Source organism: Coregonus clupeaformis, chromosome 13, assembly GCF_020615455.1.
Source record: "Coregonus clupeaformis isolate EN_2021a chromosome 13, ASM2061545v1, whole genome shotgun sequence".
NCBI lineage: Eukaryota > Metazoa > Chordata > Actinopteri > Salmoniformes > Salmonidae > Coregonus > Coregonus clupeaformis.
Genome location: NC_059204.1, coordinates 30,933,157 through 30,945,904, shown reverse-complemented (window position 1 = coordinate 30,945,904; position 12,748 = coordinate 30,933,157).

The window sequence follows — 12,748 nt, the reverse complement described above, 5'->3', positions numbered from 1 at the left end:
AATACGGAACGCACTGGAGCCGGAGACAGCTGTCACAGAAGAGACACTGAGGGGTTAACACTGGGGGGAATGTGTGTGTGTGTGTGTGTGTGTGTGCAGGTAGGATGCTGGGACTTCATATTCAAAACGCTTTTCACCATTTAAACATTACTGAAGGCTCTTAGTAAAGTGCCACTCTCACTTTATCCACCATAGAGAGACACAAGGGGAAGTAGAGAGAAAGATAGAGGCACAGATAGACAGAGAAAGAGATATTCCTTTTTCTTCATCTCTTACAGAAGGTTCCACCATCCTAGGAGACTGGGGTGGAAATTGAAAATATTATTTATACTGAACAAAAATATAAACCCAACATGCAACAATTTTAACAATTTTACTGAGTTACAGTTCATATAAAGAAATCAGTCAATTGAAATAAATAAATTAGGCCCGAATCTATGGATTTCACATGATGGGCAGGTGCGCAGCCATGGGTGGGCCTGGGAGTGCATAGGCCCTCCCACTGCAGAGCCAGGACCAGTCAATCAGAATTAGTTTTGAGAAATGTTCACTAACAGGGATGTAAACACATTTTTGCACAACATTTGAGAGAAATAAGCTTTTGTGCATATGAAACATTTCTGGGATCTTTTATTTCAGCTCATGAAACATGGGACCAACACTTTACATGTTGTGTTTATATTTTTGTTCAGTATAAAAACAACATATTTTTGGTAGTTCCATCACCTAGTCCCAAGCCTTGTAAATTCTTCAATCCAAATGTGCTGATGGAATCAATTTAATGCTTGGACTGAGGTAAATATTTATTTATCACTGATATCCCATGAAATAGCTTTGGTTCAGTGACACAACAGCATATTATAGCTTCAAGCATATTCATGGATGACAGTAGAGCACCTAGCTTGATATACTGCATTCACTGAAGTGGGATGGTTTTACCACGAATTTCACTATTTTACCATCTCTTTAAATTGTGTGGCATTGAGAATGTTGTCAAGGACACTGTGTAGCTATCTACTCACAGTATTACATTCTAACCCTTTATCAGGGCTCAATTGTTGAATGGCAGCCTGTCTACTGCTGGTTCTGACATTCTGTCTCCAAGCAGATCCCCAGAGTAGGTTAGGGTTAAACCACTGCAATGTAAGGGATGATTGGAATCGGTGGTTAAGTGTTTGGACTACGTACCAAATGGCACTCTATTCCCTATGTAGTGTATTACTTTTGACCAGGGCCCGCATAGGGTTGCTACAACCTAGCCTATGAATTAAAGTTTACAACGTAGGTGCACACAGGTCGAGAGAAAAATTCAAAGTGAAACTGAAAGTTTAAAAAAAGACGAAATCTCTCTCTCTCTCTCTCGCTCTCTCTCTCTCTCGCTTCTCCTTCATTTTTGAATAAATTAATTTGTTGAAAACTGTTCAACTATTGTCTTTCTTTCTCTTTGAGTCAACTACTCACCACATTTTATGCACTGCAGTGCTAGCTAGCTGTAGCTTATGCTTTCAATACTAGATTCATTCTCTGATCCTTTGATTGGGTGGACAACATGTCAGTTCATGCTGCAAGAGCTCTGATAGGTTGGAGGACGTCCTCCGGAAGTTGTCATAATTACTGTGTAAGCCTATGGAAGGGGGTGAGAACCATGAGCCTCCTAGGTTTTGTATTGAAGTCAATGTACCAAGAGGAGGACGGTAGCTAGCTGTCCTCCGGCTACACCATGGTGCTACCCTACAGAGTGCTGTTGAGGCTACTGTAGACCTTCATTGCAAAACTATTTTGTATAGTTATATCTAAAAAGGATAACTTTTTCAATGTTTTCTCATAAAAATTAAAAATTAAATTCACTGAGGAGAATGGTCCTCCCCTTCCTCCTCTGAGGAGCCTCCACTGAGTGGGGAACATGCGGTGACAGAAGAAAACATTTTACAGTTCAAACTATTGCCTTCTCACTCTCACTGCAGGTGGAGGACCGGTAACTAGGTAATGAGAAATCTGTTGGTGCCAAGTTACACCTCTGTACACTGACGTAAACAAACAAATAAACCAAATGAGGTAATCGGTGTAAGTCAATGTTTGTCTAATTGTCACCAATGGTGTTCTCACCTCTCATCTTCCATGACAGATTCCAACACACAGTTTCAAGGACAGGATATGAGAGGGGCGTCAAATTGTAATTACCTGAAGTATAATTCCAAATCACTTGTGGCTAGGTCAGAGTCTACTTGAAAATGATTATTCTCAGAAATGAAATTCTCAGAAATGTGCCAAGGTGAAGAGTGAGTAACTATATTCACAGAGCAATACAGCGATCATACTATCATCGGGGGTTAAAGAGAAACCATAACAAGATTACGGTGAATCACTTGCCCTGTCAGTCACATAGGTCATACTTTATATAAAACTTGAACGTTATGTTCTCTAACATTACCAAAGACACCCATCATTCTTTGACATGTAATCCTGCAGTTGAATATGCAAGCCCAATACAACCTGCAGATAACTCATTAATCACCTTGACAGCTGGACCTAAAGAGACCTGGGTGGCACTGGAACGGTGTGGAGCGACGTGCAGGGGCGGCCATTCCTGATTGCTTTTCTTCATATTCTATTTAAAACTCCAAGCCCAGCACAGCTTTAAAATACACAAAAAATGTAACATGCAGCCTGATATCTGTTCCAACCACATTCAGACACCCTTGTTATTATGACTCGACTGGAAGCCACTACATGGCGTGTTAGTGTTACTCCATACTTATCTATTGTTATGAGTTGGATACCATACTCATAACTGTAGGAGTTGGTCCTAATCATGATAAAGTCCAGTCTGAAGAGTCAAATGTCTCCCACACTGTAGTGTCAGCAGCACAGCTGGTGGTGTCCAGGTGTTCAACCTGACATGTCACTTATAATACCTTACCTGGTCCCTGACAATCAGCAGCAAATGACCTGGAAGGAAGTGCCAGTCCCTGTGCATATGGACTTGGCCCCACACTAATCAGAGCAATTATGAGGCTGGTCCCACGCATAACACCTTCAGATGGATGGGGTGACAGCACAAGGGCAATATGACATTCTAACCCAAATACTTCCTAAACTTCTTTCCTGCAGTTTGACTCGCCTGAAACCTTTTTAATGTTCTATTGCCCCACTTTAATGTTCCTTGCCACCACCCAGTCTTTACCTGTGACCCAAGAGGAACTGGCGACAACTCACAGGTGGTCCCAAACCACTGTCTGGGAAACATCATTCAGTAGGCTACTTACGGCCAGGCTGTTTTCCTAACCACTTGACCTGACCAGTAACAACTATGGTTTCTAGCTCTAGCCTAGTTATAACACATCAGCAGTGCAGTACATTGAACCAGTCTAGACACGTGTTTCTCCATTTCCCCCAAAAAGTCAGATGCCATATTGTATCCCTCTGTAAATCACAGGGCCAGAAGTGGGAGAAACCAATCATGTGGTGTGACAGAAAAAGCCACCCCACTGGCACAGGAGAGGAAATACAAATCCTCCCGCCTCTCCTCTCCTCCTCTGAGGATAATCCCATTTGGGAGGCATTATTTTAGTGTTTTGTCATTGATTTCTATGATTGATCTGGCCCCCTGGGCGGCAGTGACATCCTCTTGATTTAAAACCAATTACATGATGATGATCTATCCGAGTAAGGATGCTGGGAAGCCAACCTGCCTCCGTGGGCCCAGCCAGGAGAGAGTGGGCCGATGGGATAAATCACCAGTTTATCGATCTATTTCCCCTCTTCACTTATATTCTGTGGCTTGCTGAACCGGGATGCCTCTCTGTCCTAGATGCCTTTCTGTCCTGAAATGACTGCTTGCTTACGTATCTTTGTTTGTTTGTTCGTTTGTTTGTTTGTGTGGACTGTTACAGTATGGAAAGTCACATATTTGTGTCAAATCAAACTTGATTTAAAGTACAATTAAAACATCTCAATACAACACTAGACACAATACAATAAAAGAAAAGACAACATGTGAGATCAAGCCAAGGCAACTTGTTCACTTTCAACTTTCAACTGGACAGTATCTGAAACATGCAGCTACAAACCCAGAGCAAACAGTAGACTGCATCTGACTGCATTAGACTGACATGCCAGTGGAGATAGTAAACATCTGTGAGTTGATGTATTTTGTAATATCTCTCCAGTGAGTATTTGGAACACTCCAGTCTGAAATCCCACTTGATCTGATATTCATAAGAATTAATCCTGGATTAACACAAAGCCTGTTTATTGCTTCTCTGCTTTATTGAATGCCAAATAATCACACATTACTGATGATGCCATAGTCCCCAGACGCCCACGACAGCCTTCAAGCTAATCATAAATAACTGTGTTACTTAACAACACATTTTCTATCTCTCTCGCTCTATATATATATATACTTTTTTAAATGAGATGACTCACATGTTCATCAGATATTTGTTCATAGCTTTAGAACTCATACAAACAAAACATTCACCTTGCGTTCACCCCAGGGTGTCGTGGCAACCCGGGACCTTGTGGCAACCCGGGACCTATCGCTTTGTGGCAACATCGGCATCCATAGATGATCTTACCTCCAAATCATACAGCTCAGATGAACACTACAACCGATCACATTCCCCGCCCGGGTTTCAAAAAGCTTTTTGAAGAAAGTCAAATTTTTCGAAATCATTTGAGAGCATCCATTTATCCGGGTCCAAATGTATGTCAATTACAGAATGTTTATTGTCTTTTTACTTAATATTCTTACTTAATATTGCATGCTCCTTCACCAGACTCGTATGTTTCTCCATGTTAGTTTAACATACACCACTGCCTCCCCAGAGTCCTATATATTTAATGGATGTAAGTACTCTAGTCTGAGTATGTCAGTGCCTTTCTATCCTCTCAGGTGCACACCTAGCCCACTGGGCACACACTGGTTGAATCAACGTTGTTTCCATATCATTTCAATTAAATTACATTGAACCAACGTTGAATTGACGTCTGTGCCCAGTGGGAGGCCATGTCCTAATTATCTCTCCTTCCTCCCAAAGTGTGCACTTGTTCACTTTTCTTCAGTGATTTGAAAGGAAATGGCGGGTATAAGATATGGTGGAAGCTCCCTCTATCCCTCCAACAATCCAATGCCTTTAGATTTGTGAGAAGTAGTGAAGGAGTGTACACTTCAGGAGAAAGGAGATATTATTGGGATGCAGCCCTAGTGTACTACAGCTGATATCTCCACTCTCTAAGTTCTTTGCAACATGGGGTCTCCTTCCACGCCTCTCTATGTCACCGCTAACCTGTATTCTCCAACTGAGCAGGAAATCTAATTCTCTTAATTATATGCTGCACGGACGGCTGTGTGTTAAATACCCGTTCCTCAAACCTTAGGGTGTCTTTTGGAATACATTAGCACCGTATGGAGTGTGAGTCAGAGCCCATTTGTTCACACTGAGCGGGAGGCGGAGATCCCATTTAGGTGAACCCAGTGCCCCCTCCCTGCAGTATTCCATTTGGCTTTGTCTTGCTTGAGTCAACCAGGCCAGATAGTCAGAGGAACTCCCGGACCCCTGAAAGGTGATTTGGAAGAAAGTAGCCGCCCCCTGCCCCCGAATCTGAATACTCCCCGGATCCAAGGGGTGCATAGAACAGAGACGAGACGCAGCTACTCTGATATTATTCCGTCTTTCTCCACCAGCAGGGGTTGGTTTATTCATGCACCTGGGTACAGGATCAAATAATTTGACTTTATGCGGTGTGACAGGTTTCAGACACACACAGCTGATTTCTTAATAATGCATGGCTGTGTTTGTGTTGGTGTTGGGTGGGAGTCAGGACAGGACAGGAGCTGTGTTCGAATACCCATACTAACATACTGTATACTACTACATACTATATACTATTAGTTCATTTTAGTATACTGTAAACGAACGGTATCCTTTCAGTTGAGCGTACTTGCGCTTCGCCTTTCTAACGGAAGTTGATGCTGTTTCTATGCAACCTCTAGCTAGCTTGTTAGCATAACAAATAACTAGCTAGACATTTTACGATTTCGGGTTTGTTCGTAAATTCAATCTGGAGTGCCAGAGTGCGCGAATCCAGAGCGTTGTCAGATTGTCCGTTTGTAAATTCAGAGCGTTCCGCTCTCGGAGTGTACACTGGACACTCTGGCCGAGGAGTAGGGTTGATCTGAGTGTTCTGACCTCACAACGGCAGTCAAGCACCCAATATAACTGGCTAACATTGGCTAGCTTGCTAGCTACTTCCAGACACAAATGAGAGAACACCTCACTCTGACCATTTTACTCAATCAATCAATCAATCAATTTTATTTTATATAGCCCTTCTTACATCAGCTAATATCTCGAAGTGCTGTACAGAAACCCAGCCTAAAACCCCAAACAGCTAGTAATGCAGGTGTAGAAGCACGGTGGCTAGGGAAAAACTCCCCTAGAAAGGCGAAAACCTAGGAAGAAACCTAGAGAGGAACCAGGCTATGAGGGGTGGCCAGTCCTCTTCTGGCTGTGCCGGGTGAAGATTATAACAGAACCATGCCAAGATGTTCAAAAATGTTCATAAGTGACAAGCATGGTCAAATAATAATCAGGAATAAATCTCAGTTGGCTTTTCATAGCCGATCATTAAGAGTTGAAAACAGCAGGTCTGGGACAGGTAGGGGTTCCATAACCGCAGGCAGAACAGTTGAAACTGGAATAGCAGCAAGGCCAGGTGGACTGGGGACAGCAAGGAGTCACCACGGCCGGTAGTCCCGACGTATGGTCCTAGGTGCTCAGGTCTCTCAGTTGGCTTTTCATAGCCGATCATTAAGAGTTGAAAACAGCAGGTCTGGGACAGGTAGGGGTTTCGTAACCGCAGGCAGAACAGTTGAAACTGGAATAGCAGCAAGGCCAGGCGGACTGGGGACAGCAAGGTGTCATCATGCCCGGTAGTCCTGACGTATGGTCCTAGGGCTCAGGTTCTCAGAGAGAAAGAGAGAACGAGAGAAATAGAGAGAGCATACTTCAATTCACACAGGACACTGGATAAGACAGGAGAAGTACTCCAGGTATAACCAACTAACCCCAGCCCCCGACACATAAACTACTGCAGCATAAATACTGGAGGCTGAGACAGGAGCGGTCCGGAGACACTGTGGCCCCATCCGAAGAAACCCCGGACAGGGCCAAACAGGAAGGATATAACCCCACCCACTCTGCCAAAGCACAGCCCCCGCACCACTAGAGGGATATCCTCAACCACCAACTTACAATCCTGAGACAAGGCCGAGTATAGCCCACAGAGGTCTCCACCACAGCACAAACCAAGGGGGGGCGCCAACCCAGACAGGAAGATCACGTCAGTAACTCAACCCACTCAAGTGACGCACCCTCCCAGGGACGGCATGAAAGAGCACCAGCAAGCCAGTGACTCAGTGTACACCCTAGCAGAGCTGGTTAGGCTGTTTTCATGTTATCCAGAGCATTGGTGACTGTAACTGTGCTGCAGGCAACAATTTAATTACGCTTGTTTTTGCCGACGTTTACTGACACCGGCCATATTCAACGGGTGTTGAGCGTTTGTAAATCCATCAGTTATTCTGCGCTCTGGCACACTCAGACGAGAGTGCTCTGAAATCGGAGTAGATAGCCAGAATTAACAATGTCCATTGAGAACTATAGCATTTGCTAAGAATAATCAAATTTATAAACGTTGGGTAGTTAGTTAGATAGCATATAGTTAATATGCTGCCTGGCAAGTTCGATGTATTAGTAGCCAACTAACGTTAGGATGGTAACTAGTTAACATACTGTAATGCTATGCAGTTCGTAAGGATAGCATAGCTAACAAATTGTCAGCCAAAATAACGTGTAACGTAACTTATTTGAAAAGTCATTATTTTATTACACTGCTCAACATTTTCTTAACATTTGTCATAATTAGTTAAAGCAATGAATTTGTATCCGCTCTCGTCGGATTTCGGCTGCATATTTTCCGCCATTTTCTTCAAATCTAAAAACGTTGTGAAGCCACGCCCTATTTTCGGAAGAATTGCATTATGGCTCCCTAAAAGTACGGAAATAGTGTCCACTTCTTGTATAATTCGTATATTGGCGAATTTAGTACGACATCCGGGAACTTTTGGCATACCAACTAAAACTCAGCAAAAAAATAAACGTCCTCTCACTGTCAACTGTGTTTATTTTCAGCAAACTTAACATGTGTAAATATATACAGTGGGGAAAAAAAGTATTTAGTCAGCCACCAATTGTGCAAGTTCTCCCACTTAAAAAGATGAGAGAGGCCTGTAATTTTCATCATAGGTCCACGTCAACTATGACAGACAAAATGAGAAAAGAAAATCAAGAAAATCACATTGTAGGATTTTTAATGAATTTATTTGCAGATTATGGTGGAAAATAAGTATTTGGTCAATAACAAACGTTTCTCAATACTTTGTTATATACCCTTTGTTGGCAATGACACAGGTCAAACGTTTTCTGTAAGTCTTCACAAGGTTTTCACACACTGTTGCTGGTATTTTGGCCAATTCCTCCATGCAGATCTCCTCTAGAGCAGTGATGTTTTGGGGCTGTCGCTGGGCAACACGGACTTTCAACTCCCTCCAAAGATTTTCTATGGGGTTGAGATCTGGAGACTGGCTAGGCCACTCCAGGACCTTGAAATGCGTCTTACGAAGCCACTCCTTCGTTGCCCGGGCGGTGTGTTTGGGATCATTGTCATGCTGAAAGACCCAGCCACGTTTCATCTTCAATGCCCTTGCTGATGGAAGGAGGTTTTCACTCAAAATCTCACGATACATGGCCCCATTCATTCTTTCCTTTACACGGATCAGTCGTCCTGGTCCCTTTGCAGAAAAACAGCCCCAAAGCATGATGTTTCCACCCCCATGCTTCACAGTAGGTATGGTGTTCTTTGGATGCAACTCAGCATTCTTTGTCCTCCAAACACGACAAGTTGAGTTTTTACCAAAAAGTTCTATTTTGGTTTCATCTGACCATATGACATTCTCCCAATCCTCTTCTGGATCATCCAAATGCACTCTAGCAAACTTCAGACGGGCCTGGACATGTACTGGCTTAAGCAGGGGGGACACGTCTGGCACTGCAGGATTTGAGTCCCTGGCGGCGTAGTGTGTTACTGATGGTAGGCTTTGTTACTTTGGTCCCAGCTCTCTGCAGGTCATTCACTTGGTCCCCCCGTGTGGTTCTGGGATTTTTGCTCACCGTTCTTGTGATCATTTTGACCCCACAGGGTGAGATCTTGCATGGAGCCCCCAGATCGAGGGAGATTATCAGTGGTCTTGTATGTCTTCCATTTCCTAATAATTGCTCCCACAGTTGATTTCTTCAAACCAAGCTGCTTACCTATTGCAGATTCAGTCTTCCCAGCCTGGTGCAGGTCTACAATTTTGTTTCTGGTGTCCTTTGACAGCTCTTTGGTCTTGGCCATAGTGGAGTTTGGAGTGTGACTGTTTGAGGTTGTGGACAGGTGTATTTTATACTGATAACAAGTTCAAACAGGTGCCATTAATACAGGAAACGAGTGGAGGACAGAGGAGCCTCTTAAAGAAGAAGTTACAGGTCTGTGAGAGCCAGAAATCTTGCTTGTTTGTAGGTGACCAAATACTTATTTTTCACCATAATTTGCAAATAAATTCATTAAAAATCCTACAATGTGATTTTCTGGAATTCTTTTTCTCAATTTGTCTGTCATAGTTGACGTGTACCTATGATGAAAATTACAGGCCTCTCTCATCTTTTTAAGTGGGAGAACTTGCACAATTGGTGGCTGACTAAATACTTTTTTTTCCCCACTGTACGTATGAACATAACAAGATTCAACAAGTGAGACATAAACTGAACAAGTTCCAAAGACATGTGACTAACAGAAATTGAATAATGTGTCCCTGAACAAAGGGGGGGTCAAAATCAAAAGTAACAGTCAGTATCTGGTGTGGCCACCAGCTGCATTAAGTACTGCAGTGCATCTCCTCCTCATGGACTGCACCAGATTTGCCAGTTCTTGCTGTGAGATGTTACCCCACTCTTCCACCAAGGCACCTGCAAGTTCCCGGACATTTCTTGGGGGAATGGCCCTAGCCCTCACCCTCCGATCCAACAGGTCCCAGACGTGCTCAATGGGATTGATATCCGGGCTCTTCGCTGGCCATGGCAGAACACTGACATTCCTGTCTTGCAGGAAATCACGCAGAACGAGCAGTATGGCTGGTGGCATTGTCATGCTGGAGGGTCATGTCAGGATGAGCCTGCAGGAAGGGTACCACATGAGGGAGGAGGATGTCTTCCCTGTAACGCACAGTGTTGAGATTGCCTGCAATGACAACAAGCTCAGTCCGATGATGTTGTGACACACCGCCCCAGACCATGACGGACCCTCCACCTCCAAATCGATCCCGCTCCAGAGTACAGGCCTCGGTGTAACGATCATTCCTTCAACGATGAACGCGAATCCGACCAACACCCCTGGTGAGATAAAACCGCGACTCGTCAGTGAAGAGCACTTTTTTCCAGTCCGGTCTGGTCCAGCGACGGTGGGTTTGTGCCCATAGGTGACGTTGTTGCAAGTGATGTCTGGTGAGGACCTGCCATACAACAGGCCTACAAGCCCTCAGTCCAGCCTCTCTCAGCCTATTGCGGACAGTCTGAGCACTGATGGAGGGATTGTGCATTCCTGGTGTAACTCGGGTAGTTGTTGTTGCCATCCTGTACCTATCCCGCAGGTGTGATGTTCGGATGTACAGATCCTGTGCAGGTGTTGTTTCACGTGGTCTGCCACTGCGAGGACGATCAGCTGTCCGTCCTGTCTCCCTGTAGTGCTGTCTTAGGCGTCTCACAGTATGGACATTGCAATTTATTGCCCTGGCCACATCTGCAGTCCTCATGCCTCCTTGCAGCATGCCTAAGGCACGTTCACGCAGATGAGCAGGGACCCTGGGCATCTTTCTTTTGGTGTTTTTCAGAGTCAGTAGAAAGGCCTCTTAAGTGTCCTAAGTTTTCATAACTGTGACCTTAATTGCCTACCGTCTGTAAGCTGTTAGTGTCTTAACGACCGTTCCACAGGTGCATGTTCATTAATTGTTTATGGTTCATTGAACAAGCATGGGAAACAGTGTTTAAACCCTTTACAGTGAAGATCTGTGAAGTTATTTGGATTTCTACTAACTATCTTTCTTTTTTTGCTGAGTTTATATCCATACTATGACCAATAAGCATACTACATACTCAATTTACGTCACAAATAGTAGGGTTAGTGCGGTTAGTATGAGTATTCGAACACAGCTAGGGAGTCAGGAGGAAGACATAGGTTGCGTCCCAAATGGCATCCCATTCCCTATGTAGTGCACTACTTTTAACCAGGGCCCGTAGTGATCTGGTCAAAAGTAGTGCACTATACAGTATATGGAATAGGGTGATATTTGGGACACAACCATGCTGAGTAAGCCGTCCCAGCAGGGCACCACGGTGTCAGAATGTTTAGCATACCACCCAAGAGATACATGCTCCAACGTCCCAAAACTGTGTCTTTCCTGGTCACGCACAGAGATAGGATGTCAGCAATGCAGGATGGTTTGTGGATGAGAATTTGTATAGTCGCGAAAGGCTTGAATCATAACATTAGCTCATCTTTAAACTGTTTCTGGTTCACACTCAGCCTTCATCTGACAAAACAAGTCCTGGATTAATGTAGGCTTAACATTTTTACGTAATGTGAATGTCTAGAGAGACGATAGGGTCACTTTATAGTCATAGTTGGCACAGCCACAGCTAAATGTCATTCCATTATTATATCCCACAGATTCTTCCAATCATATTAATGCATTCTTCCAATCACACTAAACATTTACTAAACCAGAGACAGACGTTTATATAATAGGCTACCAAACAAATCAACAGAAACACTGGTGCCAGAAATCAGACTATTTGATACATGGGCTGTGGAGGAAGTTCTTTATTCTGAGACAGTAAAAGCAACGATCACATGAGTCATCTACTCCCTTGAGACCGTTAAAAACAAATATAATGTATAAATTATCTCCTGTCTTTTGTCTCCTGTGGATCCAGCACCAGCTCAGGCTCTGACTCATTCTCTTAAGCCATAAAGCTCTAATATGGGTCTCCCAATACAGCCTGGCTTCATACACTAGGCGTAACATAGTCAATGTAAATCCGGGAATATGAAATTAGTATGATATTTATTTATTTTATTTTATTTTACCTTTATTTAACCAGGTAAACCAGTTGAGAACAAGTTCTCATTTACAACTGCGACCTGGCCAAGATAAAGCAAAGCAGTGCGATAAAAACAACAACACAGAGTTACATATGGGGTAAAACAAAACAAAAAGTCAAAAATACAACAGAAATACATATATATACAGTGTGTGCAAATGTAGCAAGTTATGGAGGTAAGGCAATAAATAGGCTATAGTGCAAAATAATTACAATTAGTATTAACACTGGAATGATAGATGTGCAAGAGATGATGTGCAAATAGAGATACTGGGGTACAAATGAGCAAAATAAATAACAATATAGGGATGAGGTAGTTGGGCGGGCTAATTTCAGATGGGCTGTGTACAGGTGCAGTGATCGGTAAGGTGCTCTGACAACTGATGCTTAAAGTTAGTGAGGGAGATAAGTGTCTCCAGCTTCAGAGAGATTTTTGCAATTTGTTCCAGTCATTGGCAGCAGAGAACTGGAAGGATATGTTACAT